At 37.7% G+C, this 18,815-nt stretch overlaps 1 long non-coding RNA gene across 3 annotated transcripts; it reads left to right on the top strand.

The window, feature by feature from the left end:
* The first annotated feature begins 4,848 nt into the window (after positions 1-4,848).
* Positions 4,849-9,005, top strand: LOC308192406. 3 transcript variants are annotated; one of them, XR_013948784.1, is made up of 3 exons: positions 7,225-7,483; positions 7,582-7,737; positions 8,052-8,597. It is a non-coding gene; the product is annotated as an uncharacterized lncRNA (long non-coding RNA). The 3 variants fall into 3 exon arrangements; XR_013948783.1 differs by lacking the exon at positions 8,052-8,597 and adding an exon at positions 8,629-9,005 and having other exon boundaries at positions 7,232-7,483; XR_013948782.1 differs by lacking the exons at positions 7,582-7,737; positions 8,052-8,597 and adding an exon at positions 8,629-9,005 and having other exon boundaries at positions 4,849-7,483.
* Positions 9,006-18,815: the final 9,810 nt, after the last annotated feature.

The following is an 18,815-nucleotide window of genomic DNA, read 5'->3' as shown; positions in this document are numbered from 1 at the left end:
TAATCTCCAAATAAAAGACAGAAGAAAACAAGCACTGCAGGTCAAACTTGGTGTCATTTTCTGTTATAGTCAGAAGCTTGATTTCTAATGTAGTATATAATGGCCTTCACATATACACTTTTATGTACTCTCAAAGTGTTTTTTACCACATTCTTTTTCTACCAGTTCTTCTTTTACTGATTAAATAAAGAGGTGAGGTTTGATTAACCCTGCTCAGATTTCCTTAATTTTCATTATTTGTAATCACAGAATGGTTTGGGTTGGAAGGGACCTTAAAGTTGATCTAATTCCAACTCCCCTGCCATGGGCAGGGACACCTTCCACTTAACAGTTTCATCTGTCTTGAAATGAACCGGAAGTGTAAATTCAAGCTCTTTCCTTTTGCCTGACCACAGGCAGATGCTTAACAGTAGTGGGAAAAATAGCTGTCTCCCCATCTCCTCCCTGAAGTAAACCAAAATTGCTGCCCCTGGAGCTAAGTGAGATTTCAAGAGCAAGCTGGAAACTGTGTTTCTCATGACGATGCACTGATTAAACCTTCCACTTTGTGTGTGCAAGTTCTTTATTTGCATCAAAGACAAGTTGTTCTTTCTGTAAGGCAAGCTCCTTTTTGATGGATGCTTTCTAAAGCTGCCAACAAAAAATCCAATGAAACAATAAGGGGAGATATAAAATAAAAATGATAAAAATACAATGGAATAAGTTTACTATGCAGAATTAATGTCCTTGTTGCTTAATCATTTTAATTCCCTATTTTCATACTTACACTGTGACTGCAGAGAAATAATGATGTTTTATTTATGATGTGTCCCACCTGCTTTACAGACATACAGTTGTCTGGGGATGAACGGTGAACTAATAGGTGATGCCTACTATTTCTCCAACACTACAACTTTACTAATATACTAGACAGTATCAGGGCTTGTCCTATGCTCTGGAATTCAATTGTCTATAGGACTGAGTTGTTAGAGCTGTCTGGTTTGAGTCTGTCATGGATCACTTAGCACTCTTCCCAAGATTTTGACATGCAAATTGGCATAACAAGGGCCAAGAACCATTCCAAATAGCAAATCTGTATTCATTCTCTATGTTTTGATAAATAACAATAATATGGACTACTTATTCATCAAGCCAAACTACATTAAGTGGTACCTTTTCAGCGTTTAACTTGTTGGTCTAGATCCAGCTGTTAAGGCCACTATGGCTAATGTTTAATACAGGAGGCTATGGAGTCTGATCTTGGTAATTTCAGGATCATATATTTTGAACAAAGAACTTTTGAAATTTATATTTTTACAAGCCTTATAGCCAAAGCTGTCAAAATATGTAATAGTATTTCACACACAGTATAAGTGAAATGTTTGCTCATTTCAGTCAAAAATTTGATCATATATACCTGATCACCAACTTTTCTGAACAATTTCTCTTTAGAAGTCCCCTTGAATTCATTTCAGCCCTTAACACAGTTCTTAAGCAATGTAGGATTTTTTTGATCTCCTTGCCCTAAGTCTCTACTCCTTCTTTAATAGCTAGATCCCACCTATCCCACCTTTACCTTTCAGTCATTACACACTATTAATACCTACAATCAGAGCAGATCTAATTGTGGTAACAGGACTGTTCTATCCACTGTGACACGTTGCAACTTTAAGTTTAACGTGAATGAGTATGACTTAGTGTGATTTAAGTTCAAACCACAAATTTAATCCCAGATCAACTTCTAACGTCAAAGTCTGCTTTATAGGCAGATTTTCTTCTTCCACTGAAGCAAACAGAAATGCTAGCAATCTTGTCCATGAAAACATTTTAGAATTTGGAGGTTTTATAAGAATCTTTGCCAGTGAGGAATATAATATTGTATATAGACTATCCACTATGGCACCTGACACTTATTCAGGCATAATTATTGCATCTGTGTTCAAAACTATTCAGCCTGTGGGCCTTCCAGAACTGCCAGAAATCGATTTTGTATAAAGTTATGATGTATGCTGTGGAAACCTAATGTAGGCACTGCAAGTCCTTTTTTTTTTTTTTGTAACCAGCTAGTAGTTTTGACAGTTCACCCCTCTCTTGAACTTAGATACTATAATAGTGATTAATGACAATGAAAATAACATGTTTGAATACATCATTTAAGAGTTACTATCAAACATTATAAAAGCAATATGGCTTGGAGAACCAGCTGCAGCCTATTTAACAAAGATAGTAGTTATCATAGCTGGATTACAGACACTTTCAGGGTTTTCTGTTTTGTGAATTATTCTTCACACTACAGTTTTCTTTGTAGGATAAATTCATTCTCACCGAATAGCCATAACATCCGAATTTTGCCTTTATACATGGGTTTAAATTGTGTTGTTGTGAAGCTATAGAGCGATCATACAATTTGATGCCATCCATAAAAGCAAGCAAGAACAAAACAATAAACCAAGGTCTGTAACACAACTTAATTGTCCAAAGGATTCAGTTTGAGATAACCTATATATTTAGAAGTAGATTCCCAACCTATGAAAATTAAAATCTGACTGTGTCCCTACTAAAATAATGCAAATGTTTCAATGTAAGATACTGCTTAATTTGGGTGAATACAAATCAGATAATTAATTTTTACTTTTTAGAACAGACATAGTTGGCCATCATTTCAGATTGCCATTAGTATAAACATTTCTTATTACTTGTTTATAATTTTGCCAAAGCTGAGACGTTTGGCTAGAAAAATTCTTTGTTGAGAGCTTACATCCAGCTGTTTTTGTTTTGTTTTCCTCTTTTAAAATGTTTCTACTGAAAGATCTTAATATTTCAAAGAACAAGCTTAAAGAATCCTCATGACACTCCATTAGTCCTGCTTGAGGAGTTACCTAAAACAAGGTCAGGGATGCTGTTCATGTGAAAACCTTTCCTGATTTGGCCAATTTGTGAGCTTTTGAAAACCACTCAGTAATAAGACAGTGCAATTATCCAGTGATTTAGTCTGAACTCAGCATGATTCAGCCCCTCTCGTCTCCTAGAAGACTATAGATCCTTGTCTACCTTTCATAGCTTTTTGGTCTCAGAGCTGGGCAACCTAGGCCTGGCAGTCTGTAAAGTGCATGGAGACAGAAGAAAACCTCCTGAGCTGCTTTCTAGTGTGTTTTTGATATGGTAGTAGAGAATAACAGCCAACTATCACTGTTAGCTACCTCTGTCAATGTGGGCTGAGGTTTGAATCCTGTTGATAAATTTATGCTTGCAGAGATAAATTTAGGAAGAAGGAAGATGACAGTGCAAAGTCCATTAGGAAACAGATGAACAAAATGAGTCAGATTTTGTTAATGAATTTAAGTTTTAAACCTTAACTGATTTCATGGCCTTAGAAACAACTGAGGTTTGAAAACTAAGCTACAACACATTATTACATCATTAAAACCTCTGTTTTAATGTGTAGACACATACAAACAACCTTCATCCTGGAACAGTTAAAACTCAGAATAGCTTCCAATTCAGATGCAAAGTGAACCCCAATATTATTGTTCATGGTTGTAAGTTTGTACGTTCCAGTTTCAAAGAGCACCACTGGCCTTCTCACAGTGCCCCCGAATCCACAGCCTGTCTTCTCCAAGAAAACCGAGGAAAAGGACACAGGTTAACCAGAACTCCTCCACAGGCCAATCCCCAGGAAATGTTCTGCATAAATATTGCTTTACCTACCCAAGCGGTATTATAGACAACTGCTTAGATGTGCAAAAGCCACTTTTTGAAGTAGGCTTGTGTCACAGACTCACAGAATTCTTAAAGTTGGAAGGGACCTCTGGAGATCATCTTGTCCAACCTCCTTTAGAACACATTATCCATGATTCTGTACAGGTGGCTTTTGAATATCTCTAGGGAAAAAAGACTCCATAACCTCTCTGGGCAACCTGTTACAGCGTGCTGTCACCCTCACAGTGAAGTTTTTCCTCACATTCAGGCAGGACTTTCTGTATTTCCATTTGTGCCCGTTGCTTCTTATCCTATCACAGGACAACACAAAAAGGGTCTGACAACCCTCCCTTCAGAAACTTGTACCCGTTGATCAGATTACACCTAAGCTTTCTCTTCCCCAGGCAGAACAGGCCCAACTCTGTTAGCCTTTCCTCATGAGAGATGCTTCACTCCCTTAATCATTTTAGTAGCCCTTTGCTGGACTTGCTCCAGTAGCTTCATGTCTCTCTTGTACTAAAGTGTCCAGAACTGAACCCAGCATTCCAGGTGAGGCCTCACCAGTGCTGAGGTGCAGGACCACCTCTTGTGACTGCTGGCGATGCTCTTCCTAATGCACCCCAGGACACCATTTGCCTTTTTGGCCACAAGGGCACATTGTTAGCTCCTGGGCAACTTGTTGCCCACCAGACCCACAAAGAAGAGACCACCAGGTTATTTTTATGATGTGTGACAGCTATATTTGGGATTGTTCTTGTATATCTGAGCATTCTGCAAGTGGAATTGCTGTTGGTTCTCTGCTGAAAACAAGGTTCCCATTTTCAATGGAGACAGCACGCAATAAATCTATATTACTTAAAAAAAAAAAATACTCCTAAGAGTAAATTAAAGCAGATACATTGTCTTTGATCAAGTTACAAGCAGGCAGAAGTGTTAATATACTGGAGCATTTTCACAGCGGAAATGAATTACACCATAGGCCATGCAACTGTAAAGTCGAGCGGAAATTGTAACAAAAAAAAATCAACGACTGAGTCTAAACTGTGAAGGATGTTGGCAGATGTCCAGGAAAAGGTATGGCTGGTGCCAAACTTGCATAAAAGACTGGTTTAACAGTCAGTCCAATTGCTGTAACTGCCTTTTTTTTTTTTTTAGCTGTTTTTCCTATTGTAACTAATCTCATTAAATAAGGCCCATTGTCTCTCCCTCTCAGACAACAGGCTCATTCAGGGGAGCTGTGCTATGTATTGAGATCCTTCAGCAGGATTTGAAAGGGACAACGGCACATCATAAAAATAGGATGGATTGAGTGTGTTCCACTCTGAAAGGCAGGAAAAAGCCTTCACAGCATGTTTGAAATCCAGCACCATTTGAAGACATCTCTTGGAAAAGCTTGTGTGAAATCCTATCAATGTTTAAGATTATTGGTAGGTGGGAGAGAAAAGTATTTTGAGCAAGTCTGATGATTTCATAAACCTATGGCAGCATGACAAAAGGAGGGATCACCCACCAGGATTAGTGCGGGGGTGATGGAAGGAAGGAAAAATTAAATACAGAGAAAGGTCAGGTTTAAGAATTTGATCCAAGTCCCCCAGTGGGAATAGGAACTTTCCCATTAATTTATTAAAGAAGAAAATTATAACAAATCTACTTATTAAATACCTCCTCTTTTATCCCTACCTTCCCTTTCTTGCAAAAATACTTGGTTAAAATGAACATTAGACATGAAAAAGCTTTTCAGGAAATAAAAGAGATTACCCAAAACTTACTGATAACAATAGCATAGAGATAGGTATATGAAGATTGTAACAAATAATACTGTGAGTTACCAATATTTACAACTAAAATTTCTGGACAAATCCAAGTGCCCATAAGTTTAGTATTTTACAAACTCTGTGAGAAACATTTCGTAAAGGGCCATTAAGTATAAACAGAAGAAAAGTGCAGAGAGAGTGAAGGCAAAGCAGAAACAGAGAAAAGTGCCACACTCAAACTAATTCTGATCTGTATCCCACGGGAATCTGTCCATACAGTACAAAGCCTACAGCTCTGCTGGAGTGAATTCAGGTACTGCAAAGAGTATCATGCTATAACTGTTGTATTCTACCTAGAAAAATATCTCCATCTTTTCAGCTGAAATAAATAGCTTGGGTAGAATAAGTTTATTAAGTTCCAGGATGCAAGCAGTCAAAGAACCAAGGCAAATGTCTTGTTCATCTCTCTTTGTGCCTTGGGACATGATTCATGTCTTAGGCTTAAGCAGAGTCCTCTCATAGTTGACTAATGAGAATAGTAAGAATTTTCACCTGTAGTTCTTCAAAGTCACTTTATGGAAAACAACAACAACAACCACAAACTATCATTACCTTCAGTTACCAGATGAAGAAACTGAGACAGAATTTGCATGGTGTCCTCCAGCAGCTAGGAAAACACAGAACAGAGTCTAGGGCTTCTACTCTTCAGTTTGATGTTTCATTCATTTGTGGGCACCACCAAAGCAAATTCCACATTTTCCTATAGCGCCTACATTCCTCTGTCCTTTTCACTGTGTTGTTCTCTGACTTGACCCTTCTGCCTCTTCCATTTCTTTCACATACACCCATCCAAGCACGCATGCTTCTATGCTAAGCTTTGCCACAGGGTAACACTGGGCTCAGTAGCCACGGAGAGACATATTAAATGAACACTTGGTTATTTTAGACTCTCTGAACCTCTTCTGTAGGATCTTGCAGGGGAGTTGACAGCTAACAGACTGCAGGTTCTACTTGAAGGGGAAGAAATAGCAAAGAATTTTAGTTAAAATTTGTTTTCTTGACTGCCAGCATTACCAATACCTTTCAACCTTACTAAATGATGTCATGACCATTTGAACTTTTGACCATCCTCATGTTTCGCTCCGAAAACTGCATTTCTTCGGCTAGGAAAAGGCTGGAGTATGGATGGAAAGACTGATATATGGACAGTTTATCTTCATGTATAAATAGCATTCTCAGTGTAATGATAGTCAAAATATCAGCTGTCAAGCGAGTTTCCATTCAACGTTGCACCTATTTATGGACTTATTAGAATTATTCAGATGAAATAATTAACTTGGATGCTGGAGAAGGAGGCTCCCATTAAGGAAATACAGTACAAAGCAAAACCTACGCATTCTAGACCCTGGCCTGTAGCAACAGGAATAAACCACAAATACTAAGCAGATTAAAAATAACAGTTATGTTACATTACAGAAGTTTTATCCCTTAGTCCTGGCACATCTCAGCACAGCAGTTATCATTAGTGGATGCAGTTAAGAACAGCAAAAAATCCCTTCACTTTTTTTTTTCCACTAATATCTCAAGAAACACAGACATTGTGGACAAATCAAGCTCAACTGGAACACAAAGAAAATCCCTTAGCTATTGCCAAGCATAAATCTCATTTTACACAGAGTTAATTTAGATTTAAACCTACTGAATTAGGCTGGATTTACAGTTAAGTCAACAAGATCAGACACAGACCCTTATTATCAGGTAGAAGGCTGTGGGTACTCAGCTGGTGTGAGTCACCTATAACAGCATTGAAGTCAGCTGAACTATCCTGATTTATACCTGATGATCTGCATCTTAGCTGTTTTGGGTGTTTTACAGATAACAGTAGTGCCTGGACTGCTGCTCTGTGGTAGCTTGTCTAGCAATTCAGCAACAAAGGTGCTCCCACCAGCAGCAGTCTAAAATATTTCTGATGGCTTTTAACCTTTGGCTCCTAATTGATGAAGAAGTTTCTCATTTTTTTTCTATGTGACAGTTCAGCAGAGAGGTTTAAGGTGAAATATTATTAGTGATAAAGGGGTCAGCAATATGCATTAATTTGGAAGAAAAATAGTTTTTAAATTTTAATAAAAATAATTTTCTTGGTTTTTAGTCTATCAAAGAAATACTTGTCATCATGAAGCTCTGCTGTATATTTCCATAAGGGGATAAAATTTGTTGGCTTTCATAATAATTCGGTGGTTGTGAAAAAGTGGGGTTTTGCCATCTATCTGGAAATTCCTAGCAGCTACTGCATTTGAATTGCAAGGTAGATAATTTCCAAGCATTTAAGTTATTTTAAATATTTATGCTGTGTTCTGTTTCTTTTATAGGAAGATTGTATGTTTTGTTGTTGTTTTATTGAAAGCAGGTCATCCACTGTGAAATAGGATAATAAGAGTCAAAACTTTGTAAGTTGTAAAGTCTTTGGGGGAAGTTATGGTTATTTTATTGATTTTACACATAGCATGGAGCATAAAGGAGCTCTTCTTGGTTATCCACCACAACAGTAGGAATAATATGCAAAATAAACAGTAGCAGTTCACCCCCAAGGGTCTGTTATTAACATCAGCTCTTATTTAGGATAATATAATCAGAAGAGATCACTTTGGTCATCATGGTTCATCCCCTGTTACTGCTCACAGCACTGTCAAGAAACCTCAGCCTCTCTCTGCTATGAGTGGTGTCTGCCGATTTTCTGTGTAAGGTCAGATTGCTTCAGAACACCACCCAACTAAATCTTGCAGAGATTTAGAAAACAGAGTTTCATGATGGCAAGTATCGCCCTTTATACATCATAAGCATAAACCATGGTGGTTTTTTTTTTCTTTTTTTAATGACAACAAAACCAACAGAGAAGGAACAGAAGTGAAATATTTATTTACAGACAACCTTTATTTTCCATGGATATAACCCAATTATAAATGATTTTATCAATATAAATATGCCATGAATCTTGGATGCTGTCTATTCCACCCACGTGAGACTAGAATATGGTGGTATTTGGGACAGGAAGAGTAGGATGAACTTCAGCTAACTCCACCAGCCAGAGGAATATGCATTTATATCTCTGATATTTACTACAGTCTCCCTTTATTTCGAGCAGCAGTTCTGCATGGAGGGTGTCAGTTTCTAACACCATAAATTTAATCACCTACAGGTGTTTCCATGTGTGCTGAGTACCCCCACTCCCAGCAGTGAAGATCAAGGCAAGACATTTGGCAACTTTTGGAGAGCGGTTCAGCTGTTTGAATGTACATGTTTCCTTCAGGATTCATCATTTCACTCTTCACCCTTTATTGACTGAATTGTTTCAATCTTAGACTGAAATGGGATCTAAAATACCCACATGTTGGCACCAACACCGTAGACATTTGGAATTAGGAGAGCTGAGTCCTAGCTTTGTGATTATTTTAAATACAGTTGTCTGCATTCGGTGTCACTATCCTGGCTAGATTAGGAACTTTTAATTTTAGTATTTTTGTATTTTAAATCTGTGTCTGTTAACTTCTGGCACATCTCCTAGCTTTGCCTACAGTTCAGACAAATGCATTTGAACCACAGTAGATTTGCAGTCCTGAGACTAACTTGCAGAATAAAGCCCCAAACACAGAAGAAAATCTGATCTCTCCTAAATGAGTGAAGGAAAACAAACCCTCTTTATTGAACTTCATATGCTGTTCTGGCACACTCTTATTATAAACAGTTGTTGATTATCTAATTCTTCTGGGCATACAAGCAATGCCAGAATGTCAGTTTTACATTAAAAGGATGCAGTTTAAAAAACAAAACAAAACTCTAAATACCGAAATAAAATATGTGTTTAATTAGGGCTTTAATCTTTCCTGAGCTCATTAAAATAAATAAATAAATAAGAAAACTGGGGAATGGATGCCCATAGGGTCTCATAATATTTTCCTAGAGTGAAAACTGCTCTTTCAATATATATTATTAAACATCCATTAGTGTTAGTAATTAAATTCAGTGTTTTGATATCCATTTATTTCTCCCGATTGCATGTTCTGGTCCAGATCATTGTTAAATGAGCAACACCATTGTAGAATTGATAGAACTCTTTGGACAATTGTTTTTCAGTTAAAGCTGAGACATAGAATCACAGAATGGTTTGGGTTGGCAGGGAGCCTAAAGCCCACCTGATTCCACTCCCCTGCCATGGGAACACCCCTTCCCACCAGCCCAGGTTGCCCCCAGACCCATCCAGCCTGACCTTACCACTGCCAGGGATGGGGCAATAAGGATTACTGCAAAACTTCCAAATATTGTCCTGAAAATCCCACAGATCTTTTTCAGGTAAGGAGGTGTAAAGTGGCATGCAATGTGGAATTAATCCCTGAGAGTCTATAAGTTTCATTGTTAGGTGGTAAAGTATCTCAAAGACAGGTGTTTAGTAAACACCTAAAGTAGTTTACTTTGTAAAAAATATTTGCAAATTTGTGATTTTATTCAAATGTCTCATTAATGTAAAAAAACCTGCATCAGTTCAAAACACTCTATACTCAAAAAAAAAAAAAAAGTAGATTTCATATTCAAACTATTTTCTCCAATTTTTGTTTCAATTCATATTTTTTTTCAATTTTTTTTTTTTCAATTTACATAAATTAGGTTGGGTAAAGGTGTTGCAGGAAACTTTTACCAGCATATACCTCTTTGTGTTTAGAGGTTAGTGAGTGAACTTGAGGAGTGTAGGGCTGGTTCTGTGCCCTGAAACAGCAGAGCTGCCAGGGCAAAGTCTGCTGGTAATGGCCATGGCCAGTGGAAGCTCTTATATGTGCCTGGTCATTTTTTGGGTGCCTACTAGACAGATCTGGCCAAAACCTTGCTAGAGAGCAAGTCAACAATTCAGACTGGTTTATGGAAACCAAACTATAGATGGTTTTGGTCAAAACAAAACAAAACAAAAAAACACTCAGCCATGCTCTGGCTCTAGTTAACTGTTATAGACAGAATATAGGATAATGCTATTTTTTCTCTGTAATATTGCCATATAGCAATTAAGTTTTCAAACCTCTGTGACTAAAGTTAATCATATAAATTATTTTTCAGGTATTTACATAAAATTTTCTAGGTTTTCTGAGAAGCTGAGGACCTTCTGAGCCATTTTTCTTTAGGCTTCATTAAAATGTTAGGTGATCAGTGTGGCAACGTCTTCCATGTCTGGTTTGAACTGAAATTTATTTTTATATTTTAAATCCCAATCTGGATTAGGAACTCAATGCTGAATTATTTCCTGAGTTAATTTCTAACTTGCCAAGAGCAAAATTATTATAAAGCATCCCAGACAGATATCTTGTTCAGGACAATAACTTAATCCATATAGGAAAACAAGAATCATCCTGCATATCTTTAAATAGACTTTTCAGCATGTGTTTTCATTTAAAATTAAACTTTTTTATTATTTTTTTCCTCAAAGAAAAAAAAAAAAGACACTTCCATTCTCTGAAACTTCATATTCTCATCTGGGAAGTGGGATCCATATATATGCTTTTGCTCTTATTCAAGCAAGCAAGGACATGCCAGCTGACTGGGATATTGATATTTTTATGAGATATTGCTGTTGTTTGTATTGGTATTATTACTTGGATATTGATATCCCTATTTGAATATATTATCTTTTTAATTTTACCATGGAACTCACTGCTAGATTTAGGTTGGGTTGTCTTAAAATATGTAGCATGAGATGTGATATTTTTCTTTGGGAAATTTAGCTTTGAGAAATGGTCTTGTCCAAGCACAAAGTTTTATCCCGACTCTTAGGCTATTGAACTCAGAATTTTCTGACTTACCAGTTTAACTGCTAGGGATCAGCCACACTCTTTGAAAAGACCTATCTTCACCAGGAATGGGCTCTGCCTGTCAATCTGCAAAACAGGCACAAAGAGATCAAGTTTATACAACTCCTGCAAGGATGTAATATGACACCATTTTTATATACATACTATGCATAGCAAGGTAGAGACTCAATCTGTTATTAGAGTCTCTAAGTGCTACAATAAGTAAAAAATATCACAAAGAGAACATATATGTATTAATGATATTTTCTGAGCAGCCTGAACTTCACCTGATATTGAAACCTTACTGCCTGAAGCATTGTATATAGGTAAAGCAATACGCAGCCCCTTCCCCAAAATTTACATGGACAGAAATTAATACATTTACACATGGCACCCACAATAGTTAGTCATTGGAACAACTCAGAACTAAGATAAACTTATCATCAAGTAAGATCTGAAAGTCAAATACATCTGTGTCTTTCTGAAAGTTGTGTTGTAACTGAATGATGAGTCTGCATGAGGCTTTCTGTAGTCACAAGTTGTGAGAATCATCTAGTATTTTGTTGAAAAGTGGTACACCTAAGACCAACGTCCCTACACAACCAGCGGAGGTTGTTTGTCTTGTCCTACTGTTTCAGGTATATTTGATGGATCGTGACGAGCAGTGAGTGTATCCTCCCAGATGGTACTCTCTGTTCATTCAAGTGAACAGAGACAGGAAAAACAAATCCTCCATCGCCATCCTCCTTATGGAGACCTGATCCTTTGAAGACTATGGACGAATTTGGCCTGTGGCAGCAGGACCACTGATTTTGGTGGGATTTGTGTGGTAGCAGGAAACATTATGCCTTATGTGTATGGTTTCACTGGTGAGGGGTAGAAGTCATGTAGGTTGGAAGGTGAGGCAGAGACATTTTATTTTATTTTTCTATTGTAGCTGCTATTTTGTCGAGGCTTTTGTTAACCAAGGATGAAATGTTAATGTGCTCTGAAGTTGGAGGAAAAGCTTGGAAACATTGTTATTGCTATTTATATCACTGTTTAGTTAGAAAGACTGGAAGGTATTAATATCACCCTCTGCACTACTGAGTGAAATAAATGTTGGGAAACATTTGTCATGACAGAATGAAAAAGGTGTAAAAAAGTGAAGGATTTTCTCCTTTTTTTTTTTTTTAATAACAACAGCAAAAAAAAAAAAAACTGAGACAGACCAAAGAATAAGAAATGCTTTGTTGAATACAAGCATGTTTATAAAAATAGTAACAAGAACAATCACTAAACATGCTCTTAAGACAGTAAACAGGGTAATTAACTCTGCTCCCATCCTGATGGTCTCATCTGAATTTATGCATTTTCCTTTACTTTCCTCTTTGTTTGTTCTACCTCCCTTTTACCAGTATGCTTTTATCATTTCTGTTGTTTATTCATGGCAGAGCTGGTTACATCTTTCAGTCAAAAAAAAAAAAAAAAAAAGCTGCACAATCCTCCAACTGGCCAACGTGGAGGTTGGAGACCACACGGGGATCAAAGTGGTATGAGGACAACAGGGGTTTCATTAAAATGTTCGCCTCTCTGCCTGAGGAAAGAGCAGTGAGGACAGGGTGAGAGGGGGAGGGAAATCATCTGGCCCAAACAAGTTTAACTAAAAAAAAATCCAAGCAAACCACCTGTGGTCTCCTTGGAAACTGGCTTGCAACCCCTCCAGCCACCTTTTAATGAAACCCCAGAGCCCCTTTATTAATTTATTAAAGAATCTATTTTTTGAAGATTCATAAACCGCGCATAACTCATATTCCAACACATCTCTGCTATGCTAATAGCGCGTGCTGCCATGAATAATTAATTCTTTAATTAGTAATAATTAGAGGTTGTTGTATAGGTCAAACCATTGGGATGACAGCATGCTACTGTCAAAATGTCATTTGAATTAACAGGAGTGTGGCCCCTTCAACACAAAATGATTCGTCATTTGGGGTCATTTGCCCCCTCCCATCCAAACTTCATTGTTTTAATGGTGTGTTGCTTTGGAAGGCACACAATAAGTAAAATTGCACTTGTGGCAAGAAAATGAAAGCTGCAGACCTTCAGCATACCTTCAGCAGGTTCTTAGAGTGGTGGATCTTGGTCTGAGTGGTGTTCCACCTCTGTGGAAAAAAACAGAAGGAACAAAGTTGCACTGATATTCTGCACTAAGCCAAATCATGCTTTTTTGGTCAAAATCTCAATCTACTCTCTACGTTCCTGCTAGGACTACAGATAAGTCTCTAGTTCTCACTAGATGACCATAAAAATTTAAATGATATATCAAAATCTAGGTTCGGTCTTGAGGTTTTTTTTATGCCTGAGACATTTTGAGCCATAGTTATCCATAATTTTTTTAGAGGAATACAGAAGACACTCATAAGGGCAGACTTGAAGACTGAATATTAGTACTGCTCTCCACTATAGGAAGCAAATCACTGCACCAAAAAAGGGGACTGAGTTATCCTACAAGTTAAGCCACTTGATTGGAAAGAAAAGCTTGGGCAAGAAGACAGTTGATAAGGGAAATCAACAAATTAATGAGAGATAAATGCTAAAAGTATTGATTCTATGTCTATTTACTTCAATCCTATGCCTGCATAGGATTTGTGCATCACCTTCTAGATGCTTTGTGCATCACCTTCTAGAGAAGGACCACAGGTCAAAACCAGACTACAAATTTTCTGGAAGAACTTTTCACAGACCACTGGGACCTGAATCGTGCCAGACTTTCTCATGTGAGGAACAAGTGACAGGGCTTATGTGAACTCATGGGAGTTTCAAGGGGAGATCAGAAATGCCTATGGAGAAAAACAAACAAAACAAAACTTTGAGGATTACTACATATATGGGAACTAAAATTGACACGATGTACCTGACTTGGAAATTCTGGAAAGTGGGAATATGTGAGAAGATATTATCAGATATGCTCATTCTTATTATTCGTTTGCAGGCATAGGATTTTGGCTTCTCTCTGAGACAGGATGATGTGTTGGCTAGACCTTTAGTGTAAATTAATGCAGCCATTCTTAACATTATAAAAAACTATCTTGTATGAGAAATTTGATGCACTTGATAACCATCTCTCTGATTTCTTTGTGTCTATTCTGTGGGAGATAGAAGATATCCTCAGCTGCAGTGAGGTTATCTACCAAACTTACACCACCAAATTGAAATGCTTGGTGAAGGTACATGAGAAGGTTCACTATGGCAAGGTAACATAATAACTAAATGAAGAGAGGAAACTCCATCCCATTCTGAAAGGGGAAAAAGGAGAGATCTGGTTTGTCCAGGCAACAGCAACCACATCTCATAGTAGAGGAACAGACGTAAATCACACTTGGTGGGGCTAAAGAGAAATGGGGTAAATCAGCAAAGTCCCACCCCTCACAATTTCATTGAACTTCAGTTCAAATATTGTACGTGGCGCTGCTGTACCTGACAGATCCATACATTAAACTCTGATGGAGCGTGGGATTTGATTCATGCATTTCATTTCACTTGAAAGACACAAACCTGAATGGCTTGGTGTTGTTGCAGTCATCACAGAAATGCAAACACGAAGTCTTAGTCGTAACCAAACTGAATAAAATGAAGTCCCCTAACTCACGGCAGAATGGATTGGAGCCCAAGAGTCCTGTCTTTTCAATTCCTGCTCTGACTACAAAACACACATTCTTTCTTTTTTATAGGAACAACCACAGCAGCCTTTTCATTTCTCTCTTCCTTGCCTACCAACAGAAGATTTAATAAGTGGAGGCTAAGCAAATGCAAAAAAGGGCTTGAGTATGTTTTCCAGTTAAAAGGAGATTAAAAACAACACTTTCTGTAAAGAGGAAAAAAAAAAAGAAAAAGAAAAAGAAAAAAATGACAAGAATATAAACCCATAACAATACAGGCAGTATGAGTGAAGTGGAAGCTATTTTGCTGCCAGTCAAAAAATTATGTTATCAGAAATCCTTTTGTATCATTACATATTGATGTTTAAAAAAAAAAAAAAAAAAAAGAAAGTCACCAGAGATTATACATAAAAGTTGTTTGCTGTTGACAATGCAACAAGGTCAAGCAGGATTTTACACAAAAGCTCTCTGAAATCTACATCAAGGGACCTGGTTTGTAAAGAGAAACAAGTGTGTTGGTGGCAGTGAACATTGTTACAGATCTGCTGCTTACAAAATGGGAAAATCTACATTCTCCTTCCAAAAAAGTACAAAGGCTTATTGGTGTGCAAATGATTTAAATGAATATGTTAATTAGAATTTTAGAGTCAAAAACTTGTGATTGTGTTGTCAAGATCACCCCACCATACACACACAACATCATTAACAGCAATACTAGAGCATTGGTAATGGTGTTCAAAATATGACAGTACCCAAATATCATTTATCACCAGAGAAAGCACAGTCTGTTGAAGAAAGTTATTAGCCTAGAGTTAGACCGACGCTCCTTTATTCATATTTCTGCTCATATTTCTGTCTCTAGTCTATTGTAAGACCAGACGCACTAATAAATCTGTGTGCCTCAATTTCCCCAGCTAGGAAAAACAGAGTGTCCAGAAACTTTCTGGAAAGAGACAACTGGAGTATTGTTCTCAGTGAGTTTATTTTTTGCCTCTTGTCTTCATTCTCCTGGCAGAAGTCACAGTCTTTTGTTCTTTCTACCCACTCTTGTGACAGATCTTGCAGTTCTCCACATCAAAAGTCCAGAGCAATCCATGTCTTCGTAGAGCTGCTATGAACTCTGTGAACCACAACCTGTCTCTTCTGTTCCTCCTTCTGTCCACAGAACTTTCCATTTTGTTTTCTCACAACCAGCTGCACACTGGCTTTATTTCTTAGGATTTTCTCCAGTATCTCTTAATCTCCTTTTGTGAGACAGAATTGTTCTCCAGCACACACACACACCCACACACACCCCTTTATTTATTATTTTTTTTTCTGCTTATCTCTTTCCATGGTTCTCTTGCTCAGAAAACTTGTTTTTCAACTCTTCTTTGCAACAAAGAAACTCTTCTTTTGCCTTGTTTTTATAGTTTTATGGGCATCTGCCCAGCCTCTTGCACTCTTCTTGTTTAGTCTTATGTACTAAAGACTCTCTGCCTTAACACTCAGTGTCAATAAGTGTAAAGGGAAACCTATATCCTACAGCTTCAGCTTCTAGACCTCCTCATTGACACTCTGTGTGCTCGTTTGGGTCAGGGTTGCATCATCAGCTGTCACCTTCACATCTTCCTTGTCCCTGACCGTAAGGTGCTAAGTATGACTATTTTCCTCAAATTTCTTCAGTCAAAAGCTGCTTGCTTGTTGTGTCTTTGGTCCAAGTCAGCTTGATGATCTGCTGGGGATGTCTCTTAACTGTTCTCAAACAGCTCCTGCCACATGGTAGCTCCCAGATCATTTGACCCTCTTAAGTGTTATTTAATAAACAATATCACAATTCTAATGCACTAAATTCCAGCCTTTAAGACTCGTTATTTATTTGATGAGATTTTTATTTTCTGTCATTATGCCAGATAAACTTCCACCATGCATAACACAGAGTACAAAGAATGTCAGCTCTTACTGTGAGCTTCCCTTGAAAACATTTGTGTTCATGCAGAGATCTTCATGCTATATTAATGCACAGTATCAGTAGGTTCTACTGATACTTACAACACCAAGCCTGTTTTACCTGCATTGATGTCATATGCTGCTACCCATTTGAAAGGTGTAAATATGATGCTAATTATCTATCCATGTGATTTGGCAGCCTATTAATGTGTTCAGATGAGCAAGTTATACACATCTGCAATGCAAGGATGGATGCAAAGTTCTTTGTGGGCACGATCTGGCTGCCACTGATGTCAAAAGGGGTCTTGCTCATAACATGAGGAGAAAATTGATTCTGTAAATGTAAAGTGAGAATCCCCCATAAGCTTTATGAAAAAAAATAATTGTTTAATGAATGGTATGCATGTTTTCAGCCATTTTCTGTCTCTGTGTTAGTACTTTTTCTTAGTTGCTATTATAGAAGCCTTGTACTAGTTTCCACTCCTCTGATGTTACAAGATATACATTATAGAGAAGCAGACCATATGGGTCTTCTGGGTTGATTTGCCCAACTCCATACTTTTGTCATCTTTCTAAAGACAATATACTTATATTTCCAAGCCTTGACTTGCAGACAACATTTTGTATTCTCTTATCCTTCGCAGAATATAAAGCTAATAAAGTTACAATCTCCAAACTCTTCTCCCACTATGAACCATGCCCATAGCTGCTGCACAAGAGATACATGTTGGGTGCTATCCGGGTAGTAATGTCACTGCTGGAAGACTGAAAGACGTTGCCTTGATAACAAGGAATGAAATAAATCTCCTTGCCCACTTACACAAGCAATGTATTCCTCCATTTTCACCATTTTTTCTACAGCTATTCTGGAGGTGATCCAGGCTACTGTGGCTGTTCCTGAGTCCTAGTCACAGCTAGTTTCCAAACTGCCTATTACAAGCCACTTCTGGCATGCCTTATCCTCTGCCACTGCTGATAGCCATGTCTCCAACCTCCACTGTCCTTTCTGCAAGGAGTTTTGTACCCTGTAACAATTGTTCCTTCCTCAGATATCTTTATTTCTTTTGCTGGGCCCTCCTTTCTTCAAAGACACTCCCAAATGGTTGCTTTGCTTAACAGGTCCTTTACACTGCTGCAAGCTCTGTTTTATTGGCCTGACATATACCATTGAAAGTACCACCAAGATATATGGAGAAAGGTTTTGTTCCGATGTACTATGACACTGCACTCTTACCTGTATAATACGTCACTGGGATTATGTTTCATGTATCACCCTCTCTTGCCAAAGTACATTTCAATACAAACCTGGGTTTCATCACAGCTCACAAGCCTTGACTTGCAGCCAGGTTTGTTGTAGTGTCACAGATGTTTCAGATGAACTAAAGTAGTCACTTTCAGTGACTTCAAATCAGCAGAATGTGCCAGGTTTGTCTTTCAGTTTCAGTGAGAGATACGGTTAAGCTAAGGATACAAACCAAATCTAGAAGCGGACAGACAACTTGTGCCAACCAATACTATAAAATATGGAAAGATTATATCTGGCCAAAGATCTCATGCACATGTTAGTTTTAGCTTCACACTCACTTGTTGGGTTCACTGCTTTCTTTTAATTTGTCATAAAAAACATCAGAACAAAAACCTGCTATATTGGGTCAATCCAAAAGCCTATCTAGCTCCATTTTCTTTCTTTTCTATGAGGGATAGTAGAAGAACAGGATGATCATTCAGGAACACCTCCACTACATACTCAGAAACTATAATATGGCTGTACAAATCACTTCCTAGACTTGATTCTAATAGCGTGTAATGCACAAAAGCAGTGATGTCATGAGTTTGGAGAAGAAGTTTAGTATTATGGAAGAAAAATGATCTGAGACTGACTTCTGGCATTTGGTTTTAAGCTTGCCAAGCGTGTCTGATTTCAGGGTTGCACGTCTATGCTGGAGCTTGAAACCACTCTTGTACTTAGGTTGTTCTTGTGTTCT

The sequence above is a fragment of the Anser brachyrhynchus genome (genome assembly GCF_964034855.1).
Source record: "Anser brachyrhynchus genome assembly, chromosome: 3".
Classification (NCBI taxonomy): domain Eukaryota; kingdom Metazoa; phylum Chordata; class Aves; order Anseriformes; family Anatidae; genus Anser; species Anser brachyrhynchus.
The sequence above is the reverse complement of the archived record's forward strand: the minus strand, read 5'-3'. Positions and strand labels throughout refer to the sequence as shown.